This window comes from Gossypium arboreum, chromosome 1 (assembly GCF_025698485.1).
Source record: "Gossypium arboreum isolate Shixiya-1 chromosome 1, ASM2569848v2, whole genome shotgun sequence".
Classification (NCBI taxonomy): Eukaryota; Viridiplantae; Streptophyta; class Magnoliopsida; order Malvales; family Malvaceae; genus Gossypium; species Gossypium arboreum.
Window position 1 is genome coordinate 104,982,926 of NC_069070.1, and position 23,212 is coordinate 105,006,137.

The following is a 23,212-nucleotide window of genomic DNA, read 5'->3' on the forward strand; positions in this document are numbered from 1 at the left end:
CAAAATCGTTGTTTTGATAAATCAAACTGATTATTAAAAACAATCATTCTTCGAGGTGACCCGATCACACCTCAGTAAAAAAGATTGGTGGCAACTCCCAATTTTCGTTTTTTTTTTCAAAACCCAAGTCGATCCCCGTTTTTTGAAAAAATTAAATGGTTTCGGCACAATTGAATAAAAAAATTGATTTTTTATTTTTTTATTCTAAGAAAAAAAATTAATTCATATAAAGTTTAAAAAACACAAAAGAATTCAAAACAAACTTATTAATAAAAACAATTTTTTTTCAAAAACAGTATTTTATTACTATATGTTTTATAATGTCTTAATGATGATTTCATCATAGATAAGATAAGGATGAAACAAAATTAGGCGCTTGCCGACCATGTCTCATTTAATGAGTCAAGGAATGTTTATAAATAGTCTTCTTCTCAACCATTATCACATCAATTTCTGCTCCTCTTTGCTAATTTGAAGGTATGATTCCCATTAATACTAGTAATATGCGGATTAGTTTTTTCTTCTTTTTTTATGCATTCTTTTCTATGGTTAAGTCTATCTGCTATGAACTACCGATGATTATTTTTCTTGGATTTCTTAAAATTTTCTCACTAACATGCCATACATTTTATGCAAGTAAATATGCTTGGAACTGCCTTAAATCTTCATTCTCCTTTTTTATTTTCCGAGGAATTCAAGGTTAGAGAAAAGATTGAACCTAAAATGGGCGGAAAAAGGCAAATGGAACCCAAAGTTGGTAAAAAGGAGCATAGGGTTAAGAAAAGAAAGCTTGATCTGGTACTTAAATTGGTACTCATCCCATGATTTTTACTACTTTAATTACTATGTATGAATATCCTGGTAAACCTCACTTTGTTTGTCTTCCATGGTAAAAGAAAGAGGAAATGGAGAAAATAAAGTTATGGTCAAGAGTGTTAGCCAAGATGACCGCAGTGCAAAGGCAGCTGGTAGAAGTCGTGATCTCAAATTCAAACATGGAAGACCTGCATCTCAAATGTGAACAACTCGGGGGAGTCAACAATGAGGCGGCACTACTGAATTCTATGATCCAAAACTACATTCACGTCATGCTTGGTGTGTTTGGTGGTTGATGGAGTGTCAAATACGATTATAGTTATATGTAGGCGTCCAAGATGAATATATTTAGTTTTTCAATATGTATAAGAAGCAAATTAGGTCATTCATAAGAGGAAGCACTCGAACTCTTGGATGGGTGCTTGTCTTGTACGATGTGTAACGCTTTGTTTAATATTAAATCACTAAATTCATGGTGTGTTTAAATACGTCAGCCTTGTTTGTTTTATTTGTTATTTCATGGATTAGTTTTGGAAATTAATTTATCTCGTTAAATTTATTTAGATAATGAAAGATATGTTGGAATGTTGATTCTGTATTGAGATGATTGAATGTGAATGTCAAAGCCATTTAAATATTCCCAATTCTATAAAATAATTAAAAAGCCAACACTTGTTCGTTTCTTCTTTTAAAGAACTAAAGAATTTGATTTTTGTTTATAACTCAGCATGATGTCAGATTTAACGGCTTTTAATCTTCACATAATCCTTTATTTGACTTTTTATTTTAATTATCTTTTCTTCTTTTTAACTTTAAATTTATATTATTTCTCAAATCTCAATATGTGTTAATTTTATTAACCACATGGATATCACATTAGTAATTAATTATATTTTTAATTTTAAAAATTTAAAAATATATTTTCAATATTTTTATTTTTTTAAAATTAAGTAATTGCTAAAGTGGTATACACGTTATTTTTTATCTATTTTGAGTGATTTAACAAATAATACAAATTTAAAGGCCGATGAGACAAAAATTAAAAAAGAGTTAAAATGACTTCTTCTTCTTCTTTTTTTTTTTTTTTTTATAAAATTGAAAGGTCAAATAAATTATTATACCTTAATCTTTTGTAAAATTGATTACCAACTTCAACTTTTAGTTATTGCTATTTTCCATTATGAAAATAAATATAATCATACTGCAAAGGGAGGTTTTACATCAATAATATAAAAATAATAATAACAAAAATAGAGTGAAAAATAAATTATTTACGAGAATGGATCTTGTTATCATATTGTCAAATAACATCACCCCAAAAATACATGCATCATTACTAAATTATTTCAGTTAGAACAAAATTATTTTTTATTAATGTACATTGTGATATATTTTTGTAACTTTTTTAGATAAATTTTATTTGAATTTGTAGTATTGAATTGTACTTTATCTGACTATTAATTTAGTTTATATTTCATTTTGGATTTAAGGTTTGGCATATTTTAACCTGTTTATAAATATAATCTTACTACTATTTTTTTTTTCGCTATGTATAAATTTATTCTGAGTTCAGTTTATATGGACACATTTTACCATTTCTTGGTGCCCATGGGTAATGACCATGACATTGGTCAAGTAAAAATAGTGAAAAAAAAATTTCTAGTTGTACCTAAAAAAAATTAAGTCATAAAATTTAAGGTCAAGACTATTTTTCAATTTTGATTTGAAGTTAAAAATTTCTATCTCACTAATATACATCTGAATCTGATTTAATTTAATTGATGATTTAAGTTAATAGAAATAAAACATATGTACACAAAATTACTTGAAACAAATTATTTCAAATAAATTAAACCTTAAATGATTCTAACTGAAAATTAATGATCCAAATGCATGGGGTGAATAACAAAACATTTTTTGAACTTTTCATCATTCAAACTTGGGTGCACTATGATGTTTGCCTTGATTGCAACGACTCTTCAGGATGGAATTCTCGATTTGGCCACTTATTTCAATTGTGGCCAACTATTCTATATAGATCGTAATATTTGGGTTGACCCTTCTCCCTAAATTCCATGCCATTCTAAATTTTGTTAGCCTGCGGCCGACTTTTGGGTGCACTACATAGTCTCAAGTTTGGGATCATCTCAAATTTAGGCAGAGGTACTTCTTATGTCGAGACATCCTTAAAGGTAAGGAATTCGTTTTCCCAAATACGTAATGTAATTTCCCAAACCTGGCCTACATGTTACGGTCAAATTTAGAAGATTACATTGGTCACTAAAATAGCCCAATAGAACTATCAAAATTTACAAAACAGACGTTTAAAATATTTTCTCATTTAAAAAAAAAAAACTTAGTGTGTTATTGTCTTTTCACTAAAAGATTTTTTTCCTGAAAAATGATGGATTTTAAAGTTTACTTAGAAAAAGTTGATTACCAATTTATTTACTTTTCAAAATCTCATTTACATGATATCGAAGCGGAAAAGTGATATTCCAAAATAGTTTTAATGAAGAAAAACCTGAATTTTATGCATAATTAATTCAAAATCTATGTCTCAATATCCTAAAATCAAATTAAATGTCATGCATGTCAAAAAAAACCAAAATTTAAGTCTCATGTCATAGTTCAAATACAATTCCAAATAAGATAAATTATAATATTAAGTGTAAAATACTTTTAAAGAAAAATATCAATTCGAGTAGAGACCTTCTAGATGTCGAATTAGTGTCCTAACCTTGTGGGTTATCTGTAAAGATGAAAACTAGAGGGGTGAGCTTAAGAAGCTCAGTGTCTATCCAATCACAAGAAAATCAGTGCAAAAAAATAGATAAGACATGCATAACAACAATTCTTAAAATAATCACAATCATATAGCAAGCAAAAATTGATAGTTCATTTGTGCAAGCTTATGAATGTTAATGCAATGCAAATATTAAAGAAAAGTTCCTACCCATACTCCACTACACTCCGCAGTAAGAGTTCCTTAGAACTCATCCTCCAATGCCCTTGATTACACTTTCGTGCCCCTGATTTGCACTCTCGTGCCCCTATATGCACTTCTATGCTACAGTAATTGAAAATGGATTGAATACAAGGAATAAGGCCCATTTTCACAGGTCGTATGAGCAATCTTATCTCGTGTGTCTAAAGTATATTTATTAGATTTCTTTGGGCAATAAACAGATTGTGAAAGTTAATTAGTATAAAGGTTCAAAAATGTATTAAATATTGTACATGAGTTGAGTATGGTATTTGTGTTTCAATTATTGAGTATACTAATTGTCGAGTAAGTTCGTGTGATCTTTATTTAGACTAGTATTTGTTTATGCTATGTTGCATGTTTATAACTTATAATTAAATCATTATGAAATAATGAATTGGTCGTGAAGGACTAAGTTGTGAAATGTTATTTGATTATTGAAAATGATAGTTCATGAAAATGTATATGGAAATGTTGTATGATTATGAGAATGCCAAGGGATTGGAATGGATTAAAATGTTATGTTGCCAAAAGAACAAGGTATGAATGTGATATGAATAAGCACTTAAGTATATACGCATATAAATCGAGTATGAATTGGATAACATATGTTTTGCTACATTGAATTGTTGTACATGTATATGTGAATTGCTTTATAAAATCTTGATGAATGAGCAAGCTAACAATTTGATTATTCCATGGAAATGTATATGAATGTAATAGGATACAAAATGATTTTTATATTTAGCTACATAATGTTTCCATTGTTTAATTGTTAATTTATTAAAGTAAGTTAAGTGAATTTCATATGGATTTAGTAAGCATTTGTAATTCTTATCTTGTATACTTTTGTCTCTACATAGCTCATTTTGCGGAACACGCCGATTGGATCAATCCAGAGCTCACAGTATCCAGCCTCTAATTTAGTAGTCTTTTCTTTATTCCAGACTCGGTTATGTAGCATGTATATAGGTTTGGTTGTGATCAAGTTTTTTTTTTATGTTTAAATGATGAATTTGGAAAGTTGTTGTAATGGTTTATATGTAATGTTGACTTTAAAGGTTTATATGGTATGCTTTGATGACATGAATGGTATATATATTTCTAATTGATGTATTCATGGCTTCGAATCAAGAATGAGTTTGATAATAGGTGATGTTTGAATGAAGTGTTAAGGCATGAATGTTAAATGACATTTGCTAAGTTTGACACCTATTTGGTCAAGCTTGATAGATGTTAGGGTATGTTTTAGCATGATTAAAGGTGAGACTTGGTAATTTTATCATGGAAAAATGTACAATTGCAATATAGGTTACTATGCATGATTGAACCATATGAATGGAACATTTCGATATCAAATTTAGTTGGTTGTTTCCATAATGTTTATAAGTTGTTTGTGATGGTGCCAATATGGCATATTGGTTAGGCACTATTAGGATGTTACGTGACATGTTTTAACTTGGTTTTGTAGTGTTTAGAATAAGATTACAAGTTGTCTATGTGTACTTGAAAGTTACCTTAATGTTTAGCTTGATTTAATTACCAAAATAGCATATTATGGTGTCACACGGTTAGCCACATGGTCCTGTCACAAACGACCATATGTCATTGGGAAATATGTTGCATTTAGGTCATACAGTTTTCGATTGTCACGAGGGTTGGCCACACACTCGTGTGAGTACTGTAGTTATGGTAAGTCAAATTGCCACATGGTTGCAGTGAGTTACACGACCCAGTCACACAGTCATGTGACTCTAATGCTACATGGTTTCAGCCTGTCACACGGCTTGGCCACACGACCGTGTAAACCTTATTTTGTACTTTTGTCTTTCTTTTGTGAAAAGTTTCAAATCAGTCCTTGTTTGATTCCAGGTTGATTTTAGAGCTTTTGTAAGCTCAGTTTAAGCCCGATCTTGTATGTAAAGCATGATTTGCATGATGTATTAGATTTAATGTGTAGCGACGTAAAAATCTTAGCTCGGTCGCTAATTGAGGCAATTTATTGAAAATTTGAAAACTGAAGTTTGATTTTGAAATAAAATGGAGTCGCCACCGATCCTTTTTCTTAGGTGTGATCGGACACCTATTAGATTTCTTTTTTAAAACAAAAAGAAAGCCGAGCTTAGGTCTACGTCAAAAGCCAGATAAAATTTAGGGTTCGGGAGTCGGTTACGTGCGAGGAAGGTATTAGCACCCTCGCGACGCCCAAAATTGGTATCTTATAAACAGATGTTGTCTTGATTTTAAAAAATACAAGTTCAATATAAGATTTAATCGCGATCCAATTGAAAAGACATGAAATTTTAGTTTTCAGTTTTTGAGAAGGATATACCGTTTTAACACGAGCCGACAAATTCCATCCAACATAGCGATGAAACTTACGGTTCAATGTTAAATCGATACATTGCCTCACTTATTAAAAAACAAGAATAAGATTTTCGAAATAATGTAAAGCAAATTGATGTGAAATAAAAATAAATAAAAGAGCCAGAAATACATTGAAGCAACTAAAGAATATGACAATAATATATAAAAAAAAAACAATAACAATACATGCAAGATTAAATGTAATAATAGTATCAAATACGAGAAAACAATGAATATACATATAAGAAATGATATTAAGAGTATGTACGTAATATATTTTTGTACACACATATATATAAGTAGTAATAATGTTAGAAATATACTATATATATTATTTGAACTATACATGAAGTGATAAAATATATAACTAGTAATGTTAAAGTATATACATAATAATAAATATTGAAAGATGTATGTACATAGCGTATATAAAAATATATATATACATAATATAATATGTAAAAAGATAACATAGTATTCAAATATATGCACGATGCAAACACAATATTAAAAAGTATATACACAAAAAATGCATGTAATATAATAGTTAAATATTGACATAATATATACATATTGGGAATAATGATATATATAAAAAAAATCCTATTACGTAAATATACACCTATATATCAAATATATACATATATAATAGAACAGGTACTAAGATTAAGGACAATAAATAAGGATAAAAATATATACATGAAGTAGTGTAAATGTAGCACCCGAAACCCAGCCCAGACGTTATGACCGGATCCGACATGCCACATCGAAGCGTTCAAAACATTTTATATTGTTGATCCAGAAAAACTTACTTAGTGTTTTAAAAGATAATTTCATTATAGGTTAAAGTGAATGGAAGCTGTGCACCAGGTAGGAAACCGGAAAAGAGGTGGTGAGTCCATCGGACCGCTTAAGTACCAAGCTCCCTTCGGATCCAATCCTAGACATGCATACCGCCATTACCACACCTTAACGTCATGGATATTTCTAGGAAACCGATTTTGATTAAGTCATTTTTAGGAAAAGTGATTAATTTTGGAAAATACTTTCATTGCGGAAGCTTTACTTGTTGTCGTGTTATTTTGAAATCAATTGTTGTTTTTGAAAACGCGCCCTAAAGCTATCTAATTTCAACAGTTAAAATAAGTAATACCTATCTTAGTAATACATATTAAAACCATCAAAAATAATTAAGCGGCCTCATTACATTTAAAAACCCAAAACTTCAAACGTAAATAAAAGGATGTCCAGTTCACCAGAAGAAAATCAAACTTTCAGAACGGGTGGCCACTCCGAATTCCCTCACAGCTCCAAGCCCACTATGGTTGGGGATTTCCTACATGGATGAAAATAAAAGGGGTGAGTTTGGGGAAACTCAGTGTGTAAGGAAAACCCATTCAAAGCCCAAGTCAGCTCAAGCCCATTGGGCCTAAGCCCATTCAGGTAACAGTGATACTGGGCTAGAGCCCTTTTCAGATTACAATAAACTGGGTGTGACAGCCCAAAATTGACCCTAGTTGGGATGTGGTTTCGGGACCACAAAACCGAGGCATAAAAATAATTTAAAATTTATTTTGATGCCTATGATATGTGTTAAATTGTGTGTGACATTTTTGATGTTTCGATTTAGTGTTATAAATGTGAATTTCACTAGAAAGGACCTAGTAGTGAACTTTGAAAGTATGATGGGGAAATGTGTGATGACTAGTTGATCATGCATGCAAAAATAAAGGATTTGCATGTCAAATTCCCCCCCCCCAATAGCTAGTGGCCGGCCATGGCAAGAGTGGATGGGCAAAACATGTCATGAAACATGTTTTGTTGGTGCATTAGGGTGATATAATAAAATAAAGAGCATGGGCAAAGAAAGAAAAAAAAATGGTCTCATCCATGCTCCCCCCCCTTGGCCGTGAGTAGAGAGAAAGAAAGAAAAAAAAAGTTGCCATTCATCCTTTCTTTGAGCAAAGACTAAGAAAGAAAAACAAAAAATTGTTCATCTTTTCCCTCCTTCCTTTGGCCGAAATTCCTAAGAGGAAGAAGAGATTTTGCTTCATTTTCTTTGTTTAGAAGAGATCTAGAAGGAGATTTGGCTAAACTTGCATCAAGATTAAGGTATGTATGAGGTTGTGTCATGAGATTCATGCTTGTTTTGGTTGCTAACTTGATGTGCATGTTAGCCATGGTTCAAATCCTTGCTATGCCATGAAAAATGGTATTTGGCCAAGGTTGATATTGTGTTAAAGCCATTGCATGCTAAATGTGAAGCTTGCTAATGATGCATGCAATGATGGATTGACTACTCTTGAAATTTCTTTGTAGCAATCTTGAGTAAGACATTGAGTTCTTTGTTTAACCATGACCAAAGTTCAATGGGGTATGATTGTGATGTATTCGCCATGATGCATTCATGAGCATGATTTATGCTTGTTACTTGATTGGTAAAATTTGTGTTTGGATGGGTATGAACCCCTTGAGATTGACCTTGCACCTATATGTGTATACATGTTTGCACATGATGTATTGGCATGACATATATACTATTTCAAGGTATATATTTGCTTGTGATGATGTTTGGTTATGAAGTACATGAGAGACGTGTATTGAGCTACAATATGTAATGCGTTAGTTAGTAAAATGCATGCTGTTTTTGTGTGGTATTAAGTGCATAATTGGCCTCAACATGGACATGCACATTCGGCCACATGAGGGAAATTGGTGTGCATGCATTCGGTTAGAGGCAAGCATATTGATGCCTATTCTTGGCTTAGAAAATTCGCTAAGAGGAATATTAACTAATGTGTTGAGTTCGATTCGTGATTTCATACATATGCGACTTTGATGCCTAATGAGCATATATATTGGCTAGGTATCTTGAATTCCTCTTCGATGCTCAAATGATAAAACCAATTTATTTGTTAAATTAAGCTCAAGAGCAAAGGGAGCTAAATCCGATAAGGGAAGGAAAAGTCGTCGAATAGCCGTCGAAATCGTTCGACCACGTCCGAGGTAAGTTTTGAGTATCGAAACTTAGATTTTGATTCGATTGAATGAAGTAATAAGCAATCGAAATTGTGCCTTTGTATGTGGCCATTGAGCGAAATGATATTTTTGCTAAGTGAATTGTGCATAAAAGTTGTGTTATGAAATTGAAACAAAGATGTGTATGAATGTTCGAGTGATATCCGGGCTAAGCCGAAGGCAATTGTGCAAATTGTGATATCGGGCTAAGCCCAAGGCAATTGTGCGAGTTGTGATATCCGGGCTAAGCCCGAAGGCAATTGTGCGAGTTGTGATATTCGGGTTAAGTCCGAAGGCCTTTGTGCGGGTTACCATAACCGGGCTATGTCCCGAAGGCGTTTGAACGAGTAGCTATATCCGGATAAACTCCGAAGGTATGTGATTCGAGAACTTTGAACTTGCTGTAAAAAATTTTCAGTTAGTACGTTTGTGAAATTCCCAACAACAAGGTACGTTTCGTGTGTGCTTTGCACACTATGAGTAAGTGTATGTGCGTATTCGCTCCGATGATAAATGAGTTATCGGCCTTGACTAAGCCGTTATTTGTGTATGAATATAAGAGTTGGGATTGTGAAGTAAGCACGTCTTTGAGAAATTGTGCATATGAATTATTGTTTAGCTACTTGAATGCTATGCTTTGGTTGTGTGTATATTATGACTCGAAACTTACTAAGCATAAATTGCTTACTCCGTTTCTTTGTTTCTCTATTTATAGATTTTGCTCGTTAGCGATCGGATTCGGGATCCTAGAAGTTGAAGTCAACCACACTATCAAAGCCCTTTTTGGTATTCCTTTAGTTGAGTTTTGGATATGGCATGTATAGGACTACCCTCGGTTGTTTTTAAGTACTTGTAATGTATATGTGTGCGGCCATGCGAAAATGGTTCGTAAAAGTGGAGTATGGAATTTGACCATATGTGGTTTGTAATTATATTTGGTTTCATGATGTGATTATGGTTTGGAATGAGAGAGTTGGTCACATGATCAGCCATTGGAATGGCTAAATATGATCATATGTTGGACCTAAGTATGACTAGACTATAGTTGGTCCATGGGAACTACAATATAGGTAAAGCCTACCTTAAAAACAGATGCTGCCAGCTGCAGTGACGTGGATGTGGAAAATCACCAAAATTTGTAGGAATGGTGTTAAATAGTGAATAAATTATGAGATCGAACCTTGACGAGTCTATTTTCATATGAAAGTAACGAAACGATCATATGAACAGTATACCAAGAGATATTAAAGTTCTCGTGAGACAGGGCCAGAACGGTTTCTGGGTCCCCTGTCGTGACTTTGAAAATTTACCATAAATTATCCAGAATGAATTAGAAGTCATGCCTTATATGTGAAGATTCCTTTTTGAGTCTAGTTTCATTAGAAACAAATAGCATTAGTATTGAAACCCTGTACAGAGAGATATTCAAGTTGTAACGTGCGAAGGTCAGTGTAGTCGACCCCTGTAACATGGGTGACTTTAACTAATAAACTGTACCAATTGGGCCGACCAAAAATTCTATAAATAAATCCATGGATGGATATATGAGTCTAAATTCAGGGAAAATTTACAGAATCAGTTTCCGAGTTGTGAAACTCGAGATATTCTTTTTAAGGCGACAGCGACGCAGTTTTCCAGCTTGCCTGGAAATGTCAAATTGGTCGGTGCCATAAGTGGTTTTGGCTTGTTAACCCCTCGTGTCCGACACCGGCAACGGTCTCGGGTTCGGGGTGTTACACTGGGCCTTAGCCCCTTATTCAGATAACAGTATGGCCCATAGGCCCATTTCAAAATACATGCAACATCAATAAACATATGCAAGCCCATTTGGGAGACTACTCAACCCACCAACCACTACACTCCACCTGCACCGACCATACACTCCATGTGGGAATAGCTCAACCCACCCACCAAACACTCCACGACATTGCTGACCTTGCTACTCGATTAACGATAAATTGAGGCAAAGCCCCAGTACGTGGACAAGCTACTTTCAGTACTTCCTCTGTCAATATCCCAATCCCATGCATCAGATAATAACAACATGGCATGCAGTAAATAACAATAGTCAAACATGCATTTAGGTCAATTTAACCCTAGGGGTATTTCGGTAATTTATCTAATAGGGGTAAAACAGTAAATTTTCCACTTTTTAAAGGTATTTTAGTAATTTATCTATTTTAGGGTTTTTCATGCATATTCCTACTTTTCACGTACTAACAGAATCACGTACCGAGGGTTCTTACCGAATTGGGCCCGTTGGCCCATCATTCCAATTTTGGCCCATTAAGCCCAAAAATATCGAGGGCACAGAAATCATGCACTTTGCAGTCCAAATTTTGCAGCTTACCAAAAATATTAATCGATTTACCTCACGAGCATTCGCACTTCGCAAATCTATAAAATACCGATTTTCGGCATTTGACTTTTCGACTTTTGCCGATCCGGACTAAGAAAGAGGGTGTTAGTTACACACATTTGCGACGATATCTTGTGAGATCCACACACGAACCGCCTACAATTGGATTACTAACACGTTAATCTAACTATTCAAATACAAACTACTTAATTAATCCCTTACAATATTCGGCCAACCACACCTACAGATCATAGTAAGCTTATAAGAAATCAATAAGCAACTCATTAACAAATTTTTGTCAATGTTTATCACATAATCATAATCTCACTGCAAGCTATCTTCCTGAACAACAGTCACTAAATCATTTATAACTAGAGCTACGAAACTCCAAATCAAGTGCCGTTAATTTTACCTGAAAATAGACTCCTATATCTTCTATCCATAAAATTTTCATAATTTTTGGTTTAGCCAATCAATACCAGATTTTTCTTAAAGTTTCCCATGTTTCACTGTTTGACTAATCTGACCACTCTTCATTACGAATCAAATTTCTCATTGTACAGAATTCAAAATATGTTCTCGTTTATTTCATTTGAAACTAGACTCAACAAGCTTTAATTACATAATTTATTCAGCTTCTAATTCATCTCTCACAATTTATGGTGATTTTCCAAAGTCACGTTACTGCTGCTGTCCCAAGCAGATTTATTACCAAATTCACTCTTTCACACCTAACTTGCATGCTTTTTATTTAAACATGTATATCACCAATCAATCATCACATATCTATGATTTTACTTAAGTATAATATCCATTTCATCATTTTAAAGCACAACATGTTAGCCAATTTTTCCCCTTAGCATCTAAGGCACATGCATGCTCATTTGTTTGGCTCAACTTCACCTATCTTCCATTTTTCATCAAAAGAACATGAAACAACAACCATTTCCTTCATTTCAATTCATGACTAAATGCTCACAACATAACTAAAAATCAAAATATGCTTCAAGAGTTAAGGTGGAATCAAGAAGAACTCATTAACCTCAAAATAGAAGTAAAGTACCAAGAACTTACCTTCAATTTTCCTGCTCCTAGTGACCGAGTACTCAAGAGTTTTCTCCTCTCCTTTCTCTTCTCTAACTTTCAGCTATGATGAACAAAGATGGACAAAACTTTGTTCTTTTCACCCCTTTTTCTTTTAATAAAATTTCATATTTCATCCATTTAATTCTTTAATACAAAAGACATGAAATTCCCATCATGGAACATTTACCTAACCCATTATCATGAAACATTTACCTAACCCATTATCATGGAACATTTACCTAACCCATTATCAATTTGTATCAATTTGTACCATAAATTATGGATATCAAGTGCACATTTTGTCTACAACAACATGATGGCTGGCCACATCATGTAAAATGGGAGGCTTGTCATGCAAATCCTCCTATTTTGCACTCCTATTTATTTGGCCACTTCAATTTAGCCTATAGCATTTTCAAACATTTTCACATAGGTCCTATTTCATAATTTCACTCACAAATGACAAAATCAAAGCATGAAAATTTGCCAACATTCACAGAATTCCCGAAAATTGGGGCGTTACAACTCTACCCTCCTTAAAGAAATTTCGTCCTCGAAATTTACCTGATCCAACTAGTTGAGGGTATTGTTGTTGCATAGTCTCTTCTGCTTCCTAAGTAGCTTCTTCCCTTCCATGATTACACCAAAGTACTTTCACTAACGGGACAGATTTCCTTCTGAGAACCTTAACATCTCGAGCCAATATTTGCACAGGCTCCTCCTCAAAGGTCAAATCAGTCTAAACTTCAATTTCTGCAACTGGCAGGAGGACATGAGCAGGGTCAGCACGATAACACCTTAACATGGAGCGTGAAAACATCGTGAATCTGTCTAACTCGAGGCAATTCAAGCGATAAGCCACTTGGGCCTACTCGCTTCAAAACCCGATTAGGCCCAATGAACCGCGGACTCAACTTGCCCTTCTTACCGAACCTTAATATCTTCTTCTAAGGAGAAACCTTTAAGAAGACCATATCCCCAACCGCGAACTCTATCTCTTTGCACTTTAGGTCCGCATATGACTTCTGTCTATCAGATGCCTCCTTTAATCGATCTCTTATCAACTTAACCTTACTTTCAGTATCTGCCACCAACTCCGGTCCAAGCACTTGTCGTTCACCCAACTCTGTCCAACACGTAGGTGTACGACACCTTCGTCCATACAGTACTTCATACGGTGCCATTCAAATACTCGCCTGGTAACTGTTATTGTACGCAAATTCTGCCAACGGCAAGTATTCCTCCCAACTACCTCGAAATTCAATCACGCATCCCCTCAACATGTCCTCCAGAATCTGAATAATCCTCTCTGACTGACCATCAGTTTGGGGATGGAAAGCCCTACTAAAGTTCAATCGCGTCCCCAACGCTTCATGCAGCTTTTGCCAAAACTGAGATGTAAATATGGGATCCAGATCAGAAATAATTGAAACTGGGACTCCATGAAGTCGCACAATCTCTGCCACATACAACTTGGCTAACTTTTGAAGTGAAAAGTCAGTATGAACAGGTATGAAATGGGCTGATTTGGTCAACCTATCCACAATCACCCACACCGAGTCTTTCTTTGATGGTGTCAAAGGCAGCCCACTCACAAAGTCCATGGTTACCCTCTCCCACTTCCAAAGTGGTATCTTCACTAACTATGTGATCCGAGAAGGTAATTGATGCTCAGCTTTCACTTGCTGGCATGTCAGACATTTCCCTACAAACTCCGTTACTTCTCGTTTAAGTCCAGGCCACCAGTATAATTCTCATAAGTCGTGATACAACTTGTTCCTTCAAGGGTGCATAGCACAAAGTCCTCCATGAGCTTCTTTCAATATTGTCTGCCTCAAATCAGAATCCTTCAGAATACAAATTCTTCCTCAGAAACACAGAACTCCTTCGCCATTTAACCCAAACTCAGAAGTTTCCCATTCCTTAACTTGTTGAAAACGAGCAACCAAAGACTCATCGTTCAACTGCTTTTCCTTAATCTGATCCACCCAGGTTGGCCTCACTTGCAACTCAGCCAACAGACTTCTATCATCATACAGACTCAGACGAGCAAACATTGCTCTCAGATCAGATACATTTCTACTACTTAGAGCATCAGCTACCACATTAGCCTTGCCTAGTGATACTCGATCGAATAGTCATAATCCTTAAGCAACTCAATCCATCTCCTTTGCCTAAGGTTCAGCTCCTTCTAAGTCAACAAATACTTAAGACCCTTGTGGTCTGTGTATATAAAACACTTCTCCCCGTACAAGTAATGTCTCCAAATCTTAAGTGCAAATATCACTGCCGCCAACTCCAAATCATGAGTAAGATAGTTCCCTTCGTGAGGTTTAAGCTGTCGTGATGCATATGCAACCACCTTACCCTCCTGCATTAACACGCAGCCCAAGCCTACATGTGATGCGTTACTGTACACAGTAAAATCCTTCCCAGACTCATTTGAATTAACACAGTGCTTGATCGAACTTTCTTCAACTTCTCAAAAGCTTCCTGCGCTTCTCGGTCCATACAAACGGTACTCATTTCCTTATGAGTTTTGTCAGAGGTGCTGCCATCATAGAAAAACCTTCCACAAACCTTCTGTAGTATCCTGCCAACCCTAGAAAACTTCGAATTTCCGACACCGTCCAAGGTGGCTTCCACTCCAAAATTGCTTCAATCTTTCGAGGGTCCACCTTAATCCTTTCGGCAGAGACCATATGTCCTAAGAAGGTTACCTCCCTCAACCAAAATTCACACTTGCTAAACTTCGCAAAGAGTTCCTTCTCCCTTAACACTCGCAGCACTATACGGAGATGCTCATCATGTTTCGCTTCAGTTTCAGAATATACCAGGATATTGTCAATAAAGACGACTACGAACTGATCTAAAAATGGTTGGAACACACAATTCATCAGATTCATAAACGCTGCAGGAACGTTCGTTAGTCCAAATGGCATAACCAGAAACTCGTAATGATTATACCGAGTCCTGAATGCTGTCTTATGGATATCTGCCTCATTGACCCTTAACTCATGATATCTAGATTGAAGGTCGATCTTGGAAAATACAGAAGCCCCTCTAAGCTGGTCAAACAGATCGTCAATCCTTGGCAGTGAATACTTATTCTTAATTGTCAGTTTGTTCAACTGGCGATAATCAATGCACATCCGCATTGTACCATCTTTCTTCTTCACGAATAGCACCGGTGCTCCTCATGGAGACACGCTTGGCCTAATGAAGCCCCTATCCAACAACTCTTGAATTTGAGCCTTTAACTCTACTAACTCCTTCGATGCCATCCTATACGGTGTAATGGACACGGGCACCATTCCAGGCAACAAATCTATTCCAAACTCAACTTCTCGGTTCGGAGGCAATCCTGGAAGCTCCTCTGGAAAAACATCTTGGAACTCCTTTACGGTCCTAACCTTATCCACTGTCAGTCCCTCCTCTTCTAACTGACTTACAAATGCCAAATAGACCTCACAACCTTTCCGAATCCACTTTTCGGCTCTTAATGTCGACACCACATTGGACAAATAATCCCTTCGCTCACCTATCACCATAACCTCCTCATCCTTTGTGGTCCTTAACACCATTCGTTTAGCAGTACAATCCAGAGTCGCTTTATGCTTAACAAGCCAGTCCATTCCCAAAATGAGATCAAACTCTCCGACAGTAACTCCATTAGATCTCCAAGGAAAATCTTACCGTGAGTTTCTAAGGGTACATCCCTATACAGTTTGTCTACCCTAACCGAGTGACCCAAAGGACTAGTACAGATACCCCACTCACAATCTCCTCAGAGCAGTCCAAGTTGTCCATAATCCGTTCTGTGGCCTCCAACCAATACTCTGCCACATTCGAGGCTATACCAGACACGTCCCTAAAGATCTTCGCTCCATTAGCCCGAAGTCGTTCAGAAATAGATCCCCGAACTCCATTGCCCTTACTTGCCCCGACAACCCTTTCTAGAACACGAAGCATTGCCTGTGACAGGGCATCATCCTCGGCACCGCGGTCATGAGACTCTACCTCTGTTGTCGGTGGTACCGGTGCATCCACCGCCGGCATATGTCTCAAAGACGAAGATCTCGCTCGAGCACTTCCTCGGCTCCGTCCACGGCCTCTTCCACGAACGGCTCTTGTACTCATATCGTATTATCTTGATTACAAATTTTTATGCATCAATTAATATTTCAGTGTTTATTACAGATGTTTTATGAATCAGACAGTAGTTCAAAGTTTGTTTTCGCAAAATCGAAGTCTAGCTACGATTTGATCTCTTATCGATTTTCCTATAGTTTGGTATCATCCTATCTAGAGTATCCTAGCGAGATTTGAAGACAGATAAGTCAGAAAAATATTCAGAAGAGTTCAGAGTAATACTTACAGACTTGAGCCGGAGATTCGGAATGCCACCTTCTAAAGATCTAAAATTTGAAAATCGAGTTTTTCGCATTCTTTATAAAATTTTCGTTTTCGAAAATCTTTGTTTTCGTAAACCCATTCCACAGCCGAGTTGTTGCAACCTAAGCTCTGATACCACTAAATGTAGCACCCGAAACCCGGCCCAGACGTTATGACCGGATCCGACATGCCACATCGAAGCGTTCAAAACATTTTATATTGTTGATCCAGAAAAACTTACTTAGTGTTTTAAAAGATAATTTCATTATAGGTTAAAGTGAATGGAAGATGTGCACCAGGTAGGAAACTGGAAAAGAGGTGGTGAGTCCATCGGACCGCTTAAGTACCAAGCTCCCTTCGGATCCAATCCTAGACATGCATACCGCCATTGCCACACCTTAACGTCATGGATATTTCTAGGAAACCGATTTTGATTAAGTCATTTTTAGGAAAAGTGATTAATTTTGGAAAATACTTTCATTGCGGAAGCTTTACTTGTTGTCGTGTTATTTTGAAATCAATTGTTGTTTTTGAAAACGCGCCCTAAAGCTATCTAATTTCAACAGTTAAAATAAGTAATACCTATCTTAGTAATACATATTAAAACCATCAAAAATAATTAAGCGGCCTTATTACATTTAAAAACCCAAAACTTCAAACGTAAATAAAAGGATGTCCAGTTCACGGAAGAAAATCAAACTTTCGAGCGGTGGCCACTCGAATTCCCTCACGACTCCAAGCCCACTATGGTTGGGGATTTCCTACATGGATGAAAATAAAAGGGGTGAGTTTGGGGAAACTCAGTGTGTAAGGAAAACCCATTCAAAGCCCAAGTCAGCTCAAGCTCATTGGGCCTAAGCCCATTCGAATAACAGTGATCTTGGGCTAGAGCCCTTTTGATTATAATAAAGCGGGCCTTAGCCCTTATTCAGATAATGATGATGGCCCATAGGCCCATTTCAAAATACATGCAACATCAATAAACATATGCAAGCCCATTTGGGGAGACTACTCAACCCACCAACCACTACACTCCACCGTACCAGCCATACACTCCATGTGAGGAATAGCTCAACCCACCCATTTAACACTCCACATGCTGCCTTCTTTGCTCAGTTATCGATAAATTGAGGCAAAGCCTCCAAGACGTGGACAAGCCACTTTCAGTACTTCCTCTATCAATATCCCAATCCCATGCATCGATAATAACAACATGGCATGCGATAAATAACAACGATCAAACATGCATTTAGGTCAATTTAACCCTAGGGGTATTTGGTAATTTATCTACTAGGGTAAAGCGTAAATTTTCCACTTTTTAAAGGTATTTTAGTAATTTATCTATTTTAGGGTTTTGCATGCATATTCCTACTTTTCACGTACTAACAGAATCACGCATCGAGGGTTCTTACGAATTGGGTCCGTTGGCCCATCATCAATTTTGGCCCATTAAGCCCAAAAATATCGAGGCACGTAAATCATGCACTTTGCGGTCCAAATTTTGCAGCTTACCAAAACATTAATCGATTTACCTCACGAGCATTCAGACACTCGCAAATCTACAAAATACCGGTTTTCGGCATTTCGGCTTTTCGACTTTTACCGATCCAGACTAAGAAAGAGGGTGTTAGTTACACACCTGTTTGCGACAATATGCTGACGAGATCCACACACGAACCGCCTACAATTGGATTACTAACACGTTAATCTAACTATTCAAATACAAACTACGTATTAATCCCTTACAATATTCGGCCAACCACACCTACAGATCATAGTAAGCTTATAAGAAATCAATAAGCAACTCATTAACAAATTTTTGTCAATGTTTATCACATAATCATAATCTCACTGCAAGCTATCTTCCTGAACAACAGTCACTAAATCATTTATAACTGGAGCTACGAAACTCCAAATCAAGTGCCGTTAATTTTACCTGAAAATAGACTCCTATATCTTCTATCCATAAAATTTTCATAATTTTTGGTTTAGCCAATCAATACCAGATTTTTCTTAAAGTTTCCCATGTTTCACTGTTTGACTAATCTGACCACTCTTCATTACGAATCAAATTTCTCATTGTACAGAATTCAAAATATGTTCTCGTTTATTTCATTTGAAACTAGACTCAACAAGCTTTAATTACATAATTTATTCAGCTTCTAATTCATCTCTTACAATTTATGGTGATTTTCCAAAGTTACGTTACTGCTGCTGTCCCAAGCAGATTTATTACCAAATTCACTCTTTCACACCTAACTTGCATGCTTGTTATTTAAACATGTATATCACCAATCAATCATCACATATCTATGATTTTACTTAAGTATAATCTCTATTTCATCATTTTAAAGCACAACATGTTAGCCAATTTTTCCCCTTAGCATCTAAGGCACATGCATGCTCATTTGTTTGGCTCAACTTCACCTATCTTCCATTTTTCATCAAAAGAACATGAAACAACAACCATTTCCTTCATTTCAATTCATGACTAAATGCTCACAACATAACTAAAAATCAAAATATGCTTCAAGAGTTAAGGTGAAATCAAGAAGAACTCATGAACCTCAAAATAGAAGTAAAGTACCAAGAACTTACCTTCAATTTTCCTCCTCCTAGTGACCGAGTACTCAAGAGTTTTCTCCTCTCCTTTATCTTCTCTAACTTTCAGCTATGATGAACAAAGATGGACAAAACTTTGTTCTTTTCACCCCTTTTTCTTTTAATAAAATTTCATATTTAATCCATTTAATTCTTTAATACAAAAGACATGAAATTCCCATCATGGAACATTTACCTAACCCATTATCATGAAACATTTACCAAACCCATTATCATGGAACATTTACCTAACCCATTATCAATTTGTATCAATTTGTACCATAAATTATGGATATCAAGTGCACATTTTGTCTACAACAACATGATGGCTGGCCACTTCATGTAAAATGGGAGGTTTGTCATGCAAATCCTCCTATTTTGCACTCCTATTTATTTGGCCACTTCAATTTAGCCTATAGCATTTTCAAACATTTTCACATAGGTCCTATTTCATAATTTCACTCACAAATGACAAAATCAAAGCATGAAAATTTGCCAACATTCACAGAATTCCCGAAAATTGGGGCGTTACAGTAAAAATATATGGTTAATAGAAACAAAAAATAGAAATAAAAAAATATACACGATAATACTACATAAATACATATATATATATATATATATATTAAAATGAATACATAATATCATTAGAATAACATAATAGGTATAGTAATAACTATAAGGATATATGAAAATAATACTATATAGAAGGTATATATATACGGTATAATAAAATCAACCAATATTAATAATAAATATAATAGGGTGAAATAGATATAATAACATGTACATAATGTAATAAATGTATATACGTATATGGTAAAATGTGAGAAAATGTACACGACATACATAAAAATAAGGTGTTTAAAATACATGCATAATATAGTATTTAAGATGTACACATAAGATAGTACAAAAATAATACTAACATGGTATAAAAAATATATATAACATAGTATTTAGGAACATATATATGATATAAAAATATATACATGGAAGATTATAAGAAAATATAATTAATAATATTGAAAATATATGTATATAATATATATAACATAATATTAAAATACATATAATATATTAAAATATATATATATAATATAATACATAAGTATATTACATACGCATACATATATAAAAGATTATACACTACGACATGTAATAAATACAATAAATATAATAAATATAAATATTATAATTAATACATAATGAGAAAATGAAAACAAGTAAATTGAAAATAAAGCAGTAAACTAACAAAAGGACTAAATCGAACATAAAACACAATTTTGGGGTGAAATTAGAAATAAAATGGGGCACAGGGCCAAATTGTAACACGCACGTGACTTAGAGGGACCAAGAGCGCAATATTCCCAGTTATCAAAACGTAGCGCATGCATGGGGACCAAATTGCAAAGCGCGACAATTAATAGGGCCAATTTGTAAATGAATATAAACCCGATTTAAAACACAAAAAATGCGGAAGGACTGATTGCGAAAATAGCCCTTCCCTTAAAAAACACGCGGATCTTATCTGGAGCAGGTCGGGTTGACCCGACCCAGGGTCAAAACGATTTCATTTTTCGTTTAATGGGGGGACCAAAACGGTGCGTTTTGGTCCCTATAAAAGCCAAAAAAAAATTTAATTTCATTTGAAACGGGGAAAGGAAAAAAAAGGGGGGAGAGAAGAAGGAAAGAAGAGGAGAGGGGAGGAAGGATTAGGCCAAGGGGCGATCACCGGTCCGTCATGGGACCTTCACGGCTGGCTGGCGCCGACCACCGTACATGGTGGCGGAAAGGTAAATTTTTTATTTTTTATTTTTTAAACTATTTGTTTTATATTTTTATATGTTTTTAGTATTATTTGTGATGGAAAAGAAAAAAAGAACGTAAGTCGATTCGAAAATAAAAAAATAGAAATCACCTTGGTTCTTTTTATTTCGATTTTTGGTTTCCTGATTCTCTGATGTTGGTGGTGTTTGAAAGACTATCCTCTGTGTTAAGATTGTAGTATTTGTATATCAACTGTTTTTCAAAGAATTGAAAAGTTTCTCCTCCTCCTCTTTACAACATTTTGATTCGGGTTTTATAACCCCTTTTTTACATCCATTTTCTATTATTTCTGTCCTGTCTTCTTTTTGATTTCTTGCAGGTGCAGAGGGATGGTTGAGGTGACCCTAGAGTAGGTGGCAGAGGCAAGTGGCCGAAGGGTAGGTGGCTGGTGTCAGGGGTGGTTGCGACGCTGAGGTGATTTAGGGTTTCAGTTCTTTGAAACCCTAAATCTAAAGTTGGGTCAGAGATTGGGCCTCTTAGGTTTGGGCTAGGGTTAGTTGGGTAGGTTTAATTGGGTTGAGGGTGTGTTTTGTAATGGGTATTGGATTCAATTTGTAGATGGGTTTAGAGTATTGTATTCGGGCCTGGGTTTAATGGGCTGAATGGGTAGTTAGGTTAGTAGTATTTGGGTTTGGTTTGTAATGAATGACCCAAAATTGGCCTATAATAGCTGCCCCTCTTTGCTCATTGTCGTGCAACGGGAATAGAGCTAAGACACAAAGAAAGGCCAATTTCGCCCAGCCTTGCCGAGTCTTGACCTCTTTGGTGCTCTTCTTGTTCAGGTAGTCTACTTTCGGTCCACCGCATCTTGTAGCCTTGGTTCAATCCATTGCATCTTCTGACATATGCTTTGTAGCTTTAATCTACTCTAATGCAACTTCAAGGATATAAGATTTGTAGCTTCGATCAGCTTCTGTAACACCCCGAATTTGGGCCTAGAAGTATTGGGCCTTGAGTGTGGGTCCGTAAGGAGGTTTTATATAGGTATTTAATTGTGTAATGAAATGACACAATTAAATGTCCTTTGGTGGTTAATGGCCCCGAGAAGTGTTAGAGAAATCTTGGGTTCAAACTTGGGCTTTAGCAAAATTTTGGTATTAAGTGAAAAAAACACGGATGCTTGAATGAGGGTTTTAAATTATTGTGGTAAATAAATGACACAATGAAGCTTGTAGTCTAGTGGTTGTGGCGTCATTAAGGTTGTATGGGAGCACGGGTTCAAGCTTTGGCTTTTGCAATTTATTTTGTTTTTTTAAAGGAACACGGACTTTGGCCTTTAGACCTTATAATTAATTGGGGATAAAATATGACACAAAAAGCCTTGTGGCTTAGTGGCAAGTAGCGTATGGAGCATCTGAGGGGAGGCATGGGTTTGAATCCCATGGCAAGCAAGGAGCATTTATTTTGCTAAAAGGCGGCAAGAGTTGGTGTTGAATTTAAACTCGATGTTGGAGGATCCTACATCGGAAGCTAACATAAGAGTGGATACAAAGTCGGCTTTAAATAGAGGAACCATAAGGAGAGTAAAGGCACCTTTCTTGGTGATCCCTTTCATTGTATGGTGTGCTCGTTTGGGTTGGCGTCGGCTAAGAGTGCTCGGAGTGTGGATTAACTCCGGTCTCCTATCGTGTGTATTTCTTACTACTCTAGGCTGTAGGATGGCTACTTGAGCCGCTGATGGGCGAAAGGGGTCATGTGGGCCTAATGGGCCTGAGCCCAATTGGATAAGTTATTTGATTGTGTAGTAAATATTG

At 35.6% G+C, this 23,212-nt stretch overlaps 2 long non-coding RNA genes across 2 annotated transcripts; one reads left to right on the forward strand and one right to left on the reverse strand.

Annotated features, from left to right (window-relative positions):
* The first annotated feature begins 336 nt into the window (after positions 1-336).
* LOC108485986 (uncharacterized) lies at positions 337-1,304 on the forward strand. Its single transcript, XR_001871395.2, has 3 exons — positions 337-477; positions 700-798; positions 897-1,304. It is a non-coding gene; the product is annotated as an uncharacterized LOC108485986 (long non-coding RNA).
* A 6,008-nt stretch (positions 1,305-7,312) lies between these two features.
* LOC128284531 (uncharacterized) lies at positions 7,313-19,741 on the reverse strand. The gene is made up of 3 exons (XR_008275005.1): positions 19,626-19,741; positions 18,667-18,708; positions 7,313-7,505 (listed from the first exon to the last, which is right to left on the reverse strand). It is a non-coding gene; the product is annotated as an uncharacterized LOC128284531 (long non-coding RNA).
* Between the last annotated feature and the right edge of the window lie 3,471 nt (positions 19,742-23,212).